Source organism: Atractosteus spatula (assembly GCF_055471065.1).
Source record: "Atractosteus spatula isolate fAtrSpa1 chromosome 10 unlocalized genomic scaffold, fAtrSpa1.hap1 SUPER_10_unloc_5, whole genome shotgun sequence".
Lineage (NCBI taxonomy): Eukaryota > Metazoa > Chordata > Actinopteri > Semionotiformes > Lepisosteidae > Atractosteus > Atractosteus spatula.
This window is the reverse complement of record NW_028296625.1, coordinates 1,282,501-1,290,954: the sequence shown is the minus strand read 5'-3', so window position 1 is coordinate 1,290,954 and position 8,454 is coordinate 1,282,501.

The following is an 8,454-nucleotide window of genomic DNA, read 5'->3' as shown; positions in this document are numbered from 1 at the left end:
CTGCGTTTCAAGCCGCACTCTGTAGCTCAGTTTGGCGCGTTTTATGGCTTACTCTAATGCATACCGTGATTTCTTGTACAGCTTTGTCCCCCGATTTGAACGCGATGGATCTATCTTTTATTTTATTGCGAATGTCGTTGTTGAACCACGGTTTCTGATTGGGAAATGACCTAATTTTCATTTCTGGTACACAAATGTCGGTGCAGTATTTAATATAGCTGGTGACCGCGTCCGTATACTCATTTAAATCTGTGTCGGGAGCTCTGAATGCGTCCCAGTCTGTACTATCAAAGCAGTCTATTAACTTGCTTTCCGCCTCCTCAGACCAACAACGCACTGACCTGTTCGCAATGGGGGAGGTCTTCAGCTTCTGTTTGTACTCAGGAAGCAACAGGAGAGCGATGTGGTCCGACTTACCGAAACTCGGTTTGGGAAGCGCTTTGTATGCTCCTTTTATTGTTGTGTAGCAGTGATCCAAAATATTGTCTCCTCTTGTCGGTACTGTGACATGCTGAATGTATTTTTGCAGTACTTTCCTCAGAGTGCAGTGGTTGAAGTCGCCAACTACAATTGAGACGGCTTCTGGGTGGGAGTTTTCGTGCTTGTTGATAATGTCGTGGAGTTCGCTATGTGCTGCTTCCACGCAGGCTTGAGGTTGAATGTAAACGGTTGTGATGATAGTGGCGGAAAACTCCCTCGGCAAATAAAAGGGTCGACATTTTATGGTCAGGTGTTCTAGATTCGGCGAGCAGGATTTAGAGATTACCTTCACGTCGGTGCACCACTTGCTGTTGACCAGGAAGCAGACGCCTCCTCCTTTGTGTTTGCCGGTTGCTTGGTGGTTTCTGTCCATGCGGTAAACGGTGAACCCCTTTGGCTGGATGGCGGTGTCCGGGACGCATGCATTCAGCCAGGTTTCAGTGAAGGCATAAACACAGCAGTCCCTCAGGTCCCTTTCCGCATTGATCCGACAATGTAGCTCATCTATCTTTTTGTCCAGTGACTGAACATTAGCTAACAAAATAGACGGCAGCGGTGGTCTGTGCGGACGCCTTCGTGGTCGCGCTAGTACGCCGCCTCGTCTCCCCCGGCGTCTGCCCACCTGTTGTTGTTGTTTGCCGCATCTTTGTCCGATCCAGCAGGTGGGGTCCGGTACGTGAAAAAAGTTGTTTGATGACATTAAGGAGTCTGTCCTCAGGTTTAAAAGCGTTTGTCTATCATAAGTAATGACAGACATTGAGCGTCCAACACAAAACAAGAGTATTAACGTATAAATAAACATTAAAACAGACACACAACGAGAGAGCTTTCTGTAAATCGTCGCCATCTTTCCATCTTTTCTTATATCCTTGCTGATGAGAATGAGAAATGCTATTTTCAAGACATTAACACGAATATAATTTTTACATTAATTCCAAGGTACAAGAAAATGAATATCTTCAAAATATGCACTTTAATATACTTACTTAGTTTCTTTTTTGGAAATGGTCAGTGAACCAACCACTCCAGAGCTTGTCCTTCACCTTGAAATTATTTCCTGGAAATGCTGTAATCACAGAGGAGCTCTTCTCCCCTCAAAAATGTCCCTTTTTGTCACAGACAGAATTATGACCGACTGTTCGTTGATTATAAATGACTTTCTTACAGCCCTTTCATTGTCTTTTCTCTTTGATTGATTTATCCATCTTCCGATTTGCCTCCTTATCCGGGAGGCAGGCTCAGTGTTTTTCACGAGCATCAATGCACAGTTTTTGTGCAGGTTCATCTGAAAAGAAAAGACATCTCATGTCTCTCTCTGTCATCTGTGAGCTTCAGCAGTTGTCTTTGTGATGACCTTGCCATTGTAATCACACACCACCTCTCCCTTCTGGAAACACCTGGAAGTCACAAACTTCTTCCCCTTCACAGTGTAGTGTGCTCTCACGAGGCACCAGTTCTGTAGGTTTTGGGCATTTACGGGGACAATTATTAATTGTAGCCATAAATTACAAAGTTGATTCTTTTGATGGCTTTAGAATCCAACCATGCGATATAACTCAAACAACGCACACACACAGGTACTAATACACGAGGATACATTTATTAATACATAGAATATGCATGTAAACCTAACAGATCTTATCGAGAGGGTTATCAGAATACAAAAGGTATATATTCAGTCAGTTACGAAGAGTTACATATATCAAGAGGACATACGTTCAGTATATCATTCATTTAGACCGTTTTGTAAATGAACTTGGTTATAACTTCTACATTAGATACTCAAAACAAGTACATAACTCTTAGGAATTAAATTGATATCAACTGGTTGGGATAACAATTGAATTCTCGAGCAGTAATGCATTGAAGTTGAATACTCATCCAATCTCTGGGGATTCAGATCTCCTGCGGGCTCTCTGGCTCCGTGCCAGGCTGTGCTGTGCGGCTTGCGACGATGCACTGCTGATGCTCACTGACTGGCTAGTTAGTGTTGGCTTTAACTAGCAGAGTTTGTGCACAGGAGAAAAGATGAATGTGGGTCCCAGCAAGTCATGAAGCGCTAGTTCTGAATAGTGATTCAGCTGTCCACAGTTCCGACCTGTTCACGAGGCTTGCTGCTGATGCTAACCTCGGGTGGATCCTTTGGTTACTCTCTGTCAACCTCCGCTCTCGACTCTTAGAACAGAGGAAAGTTCTGGCACTTGGACACACTGGCCGTTCCGTGGTTGTCCAGGCTCAGGATGGTCAGGAGGCGCGCTGCGAGAATGTCCTGCCCTTGGGAGCCTTCTGCTCCTGGGCCGTCCTGCCCTGGAATTCTCCTTTAGAATTCTCCTTAGAAAAGTCTTTAGAATAGTCTTGGAGCTCTGTGTTGCCTGTTTTTACCTGAAGGAACTTCAGCTTATTCATTGGCTGAAAGTTCCATGGGCATCAGAATCCCACGTGGGTTACTCGGCCCTACCAGTCCCTGATTGGTTGATCAAGGTGAGATATGAGTCACTTACTCCTGACACTTAGGAATGTAGTCCAGATGTCCATCTGGCACTCCCTAGACAGATAGGCGCCAATGGATGACCATTGATCATGATAGCCAGGCTTAGCTAAGTGCATCCCCCTTTGGGAGCTGTCCCTTATCAAAAGAAAACATCTTTAAATCAGCCTGCATGAATAGCTTCTCTGTGGCTGCACCACAGATTTGAAGAGAGAGATGGGGCCTCATTTGGGAAAGCACACTTAATTCTGTCTTATTAATAAGCATTGCCGCTACATATCCCCCCTTTTTGAAGGTCACGAGGTCCTGAGGCGTTGTTGCCTTCAAAACAAAACAGAGTTAAGTGATGTCCCTTGTCATTAGAACATTAACCTTAAATGTCCACATTACTCCTCGAGAATTCATACCGGAACCAGCATTGTGAACAAACAGGATGAATTTAATCTGGAGTATGTATAAACACGGTAGGAGACATCATCTCAGTCTAGGCATTACACATCAGGAAGTTCACTGTCAATATCTGATACCTCTGTAGGCAGATATTTGGGAAGAAGTAACTTCCTTTCTTTTGACATGCTACCTTTGACTCATTCATGCTACCCGGAGTACATCTTGATGTAAGAGTACAGCATTCAGAGTACACTGTCAGTCATGACCCAGCTACCCGGCAGTAGTGTTACAATAACAACAGTTCCTGTTCCCAGCCCCCCTGATAAACCACGACACCTGTGTTGGGCACCTGCCAGGGTGGGTTGGAGGTTTGTTCCATTAAAGCAAACTAACTACCTGTACCTCTTCAGGGCGTAGTGTTTCTTGGATTTCTATCCAATTCAATAGTGTGGCACCTGAAGGCATCCACGACCTCCAGTTTGGTCTTATGTTGTCTGGTTCCAGACCGTACAGTGTTAAGTTACCATGCTGTACTATGGCCTCCTTGGGAACTTGCAGGAGACTGTTGGTTAGGTAGCTGCATTGTGGTAGCTGTATCATGCCTGTCACAAGTCATAGTGACAGTTAAGTGTGGTGTGCTGACCAGCCATTTACTTCCCACCTGCTCTTCATGGGGTTCATTAACCTCCCTCTGTTCGTTAGTAGCTTTACACCCTTCATTGGTGAATCATTTAGACACAGCCAATGGATAGCTTTGGTAGCCATACCCATCTCAAGATTTGGAACCAAATTCAATCTTGGATTGCCTTCTGGGTGAGCTATGAGCGATGGGGTGGTTAATGTCACATACTCCTCTACTGAGAAGAGTGGAATCAAGTGGGTTGGGAATTGTGCCATGGCTAGACTGGCTACAGTGGCACTGAACTCCCTTAACAGGTCTTGTGTCAACATTCTGGCCTGTTGCACACAAGCATAAACCCACTGTATAACACCGGCAATCATGTCCACTGGTTGGGGGATAAGGTTTAACCCTGTTGCATAGGAAGTTGCCTGTAGGGTTTTCCCTAAGCTTTCCAACTTTTGCTGCTGTTGATACAGTCTGTCACTACCCTCTGGCATCTCTGACACCTGCCTTCTTGGGGCAGTCAGGGTGAGAGTGCCAGTAGGAAACAAACCTACCAAAAATAGCAAACGCACAACAGTGGCAGCAGCGATCAGTCCTCCTAAAAGTCTTTTAGGGTGGCTGATCTCAGTCATCTCCTTCTGAGTGACTGTCGCCTTTCTAAGCTGGCGCAGTATGTACATGGTGTCTTTCTCAGTATGCCATGTGGCATCTTGGGCACCAACATCCTGGAAATCTGGGGAGATCTGACGCAGCTGTTGATGCTCCTCCTCCATTTCCAGGGCATCTGCTTTTTCGATTTGTTCATGCCTGTGCTCTAGGAACCCTGCAGGGGGTGGTGCAGCGGTGGAGCATGCCTGAACCTCGGCTGAGTGATCATCTGGAGCACCTGAGTGATCTGGACTTGTTACCCCAGTCTCACTGTTCAGGTCTACCCTGCAAACTTCCTGATTGAGGAATCCCTCTATCGGCATGTTTACAATCGTTCGCTGGGCGTGGGTGTAGGGCACCTGCTCGCTCCCCCCTTCCCTCGCTAGGGGTTCAGGGAGCTGCCCCAGCAGTGGGATAGCTAGTTCACTGGCTTTGAACTCACTATCACCCACCAGGCCCATGTCAGTGCGGGCGGGGATTCTGACACCCCCCTTTGCCGTGTTCTGCACTAACAGGCGGGTGGCTTGACCATCCAGCTCCAGTCTGGCTGAACCACTGTTGGTCAGACTCAGACTGACAGACTGAGCTGGTGGCTGTAAGAAAACCGGCTCGGGTTTCATTCCCTGTCCCTTCCGGGGGACTGGGTGTGTTGGAAACCCTGCCGTTGAGGCAGGAACAATCAGGTCAGTCTCACTCACTATCTGGTAGTTGTGAGAAATAATGTTACCTGACTGCAGGTTCCCTGGGTCACAGCAGAGGGAATCGGCATCTGGGATCAGGTGTGTCCACAGCACAGTAGTCTCAGCGTCCAGCTGGACCTCCTCTCTAACCTGTGAATGTTGCACCAGGGGCACCTGGCGGTGGCCCCGTGACAGCTGCTCAAGCAGATCCTCACTAATAGAGGACCTCTCAGGGCTAAGGGTGAGGGCTACATCACCAACCTGCTCTCCTGCCATCTGGATCCCTTCCACCACTGCAGGGTGGTGGTCCTGACCCCTCTTGGGTGCCAGGGTGCACAGGGAAAGCTCCTTTTCATCGCCAGGTGGGGAGATCTGCTCCTCTTTAGGGATGTAAAAGGGGTGTGCTTTACCTGGTGGATCAGGCGGCTGCTTGGAGCACCGCTTCTGTGGCATGGAGGCTGTTGTGACCTCAGCCGGGACATGACTTCCCTGTATATCCGGGGAACAAGAAAATATTTTTATTTCTTGTCCAGAGGGAACAGAAGGAATCTCCTCATAGGCTTCTGTGTTCGGTGGGCACTGTGTGAGCACAGTCTGCCTCTTGGCCCCCCTTCCTTCTGTACAGAAGGCTTAGGAGCCTTGACCTGTTTCCACACCGTGCCTTTCTGGTGATCCACCAAAGGTTCCTCTCTGAGTCGCATGCCCTTTTCTTTTTCTACCCGTTTGAGCTTGCTGTATGACATCAAACACCTTTCAACCTCAGTGTCAATCAATGTCTCACTGTGTAAGAGATCTCCCATGGCAGCCTTGAGGTAAAAGCTTCCTGCTTTTCCTCTCTGTTTTACTGCCTGCTCTGTGACTTCAGGGGTGGAGTCAGCACTCGCTTGGGAGTGGCTGACCTCATCCAGGCAGGAACCCTTCCATTCAATCAGATAGACTGAGGGAGGGAGAGGGGGCGGGTCTCCGCCTCCTCCAGTGGAGAGTATCAGCTCATTCACGCTTCCGGCAGCCTTGGGTAGCGGTTGTCTCTGTCCTAATAAAACTTGTTCAAGCCTGGCCAGGCGGGCGGCTACTGAATCCTTTTGTTCAGCTTTATCTAGCCCTTTCTCTTCCCCGGTGTTCTCATGGAACTTAGGACGCTGGGTGTGGTCCTGTGTGCCTGCTTTGGAACAGGGCTTAGCCAGCTCAGGACACTGTGCTCCTTCAAGCAGGGGGGAATTAACCCTGCTGGCTCTGACGGCGAACACAGTCGCTTTAACAGCTTTTTGCTCAGAGCGACTTTGGACATCATACTCCCAGGCTTTCTGCACGAATCTCTTAATATCAGTCATTTTCATGGTCTGTGCATCTGTATGCATTAAGATCATCTTTCTGACTGACGGGTGGAGATTCGCAATGAATAAACCCTTGAAATGTGTGTTCTCTTCACAACCCTCATCATTTCGCCCTGCAAAATAAGTTCATCTCAGTCTCTCGTAATATTCGCGAGGGGACTCTGCTCTCTCGTGCTTAATGTTAAGGGCGGCGGCTATCGCGGCAGTCGGGTCAATAAACGCACTGTATTCTGATAAGTGCTTGACACAGCTCTTCAAAGTCATCACAGACTTTCTTCATCTGCCTAGCCATCCACTCATGTACAGCTCTGCTGCTAGTTTTCCTGACCAGAAACACTTTTTCCTGTTCTGTAGCGTTTGGCAGGTACTGCAGGGTATACCTGAGGTCTTGAATATAACTCTCGATATTATTCTCTGACACTGCAGGGTCAAATCTCTCCATGTCCTTCGCTAGCTCTCTCAGAGAATGGAGGTTTATTCTCCTAGCTTCTCCGCTGACGGAGATATGACGGAGATCGTGGTCAGAGCTGTCGCTGCTAGAGAGAGTGCTTAATAGCGACTTGAATTCAGACCTTTTAGCAACCATCGTTAAACTTAAAGAGTATTACTTTTAAGTACGAAATCACAGTTCTACTACAGAAAACCACAAGATCAAGTATACAATCAACCCAGTAGATCGCAAAAGATAACAAAACAATCAAGCACTGCTTAAAGAGCAAGGGGAACTTTTTTCCTTTCGGCTTTCAGCACACTGTATTGTCGAGTATGAAACCCGCGGTGTTTTATATTGAATTATTCCGCTTGGTTGACTCATTTCAGTCTTACCATAGCCCGTCCAGGGACGCCAATAAATGTAGTGTGCTCTCTGAAGGCACCAGTTCTGTAGGGTTTGGGCATGTACGTGGACATTTATTAATTGAAACCGTAAATCACAAAATGATTCTTTTGATGGCCTTAGAATCCAACCATGCGATATAACTCAAACAACGCACACACACACGGGTACTAATACACGAGGATACATTTATTAATACATAAAATATGCATATAAACCTAACAGATCTTATCGAGAGGGTTATCAGAATACAAAAGGTATATATACAATCAGTTACAAAGAGTTACATATATCAAGAGGACATACGTTCAGTATATCATTCATTTAGATCGTTTCATAAAGTGAACTTGGTTACAACTTCTACATTAGATACTGAAAACAAGTACATAACTCTTAGGAATTAAATTGATATCAACTGGTTGGGATAACAATTGAATTCTCAAGCTGTAATGCATTGAAGTTGAATACTCATCCAATCTCTGGGGATTCAGATCTCCTGCGGGCTCTCTGGCTCCGTACCAGGCTGTGCTGTGCTGCAGATGATCACTGACCGGCTAGTTAGTGTTGGCTTTAACTAGCAAAGTTTGTGCACAGGAGAAAAGATGACTGTGGGTCCCAGCAAGTCAGGAAGAGGACCGGTTCATTCCTGATGAAGCGCTAGTTCTGAATAGTGATTCAGCTGTCCACAGTTCCGACCTGTTCACAAGGCTTGCTGCTGGTGCTTACCTCAGGTGGATCCTCTGGTTACTCTCTGGCAACCTCCGCTCTAGACTCTCAGAACAAAGGAAAGTTCTGGCACTCGGACACACTGGCCGTTCCGTGGTTGTCCGGGCTGAGTCTTAGGATGGTCAGGAGGCGCGCTGCGAGAATGTCCTGCCCTTGGGAGCCTTTTGCTCCTGGGCCGTCCTGCCCTGGAACTCTCCTTTGAATTCCCTTTAGAAAAGTCCAGGAAATAGTCTCTCAGGCCCTCTGTG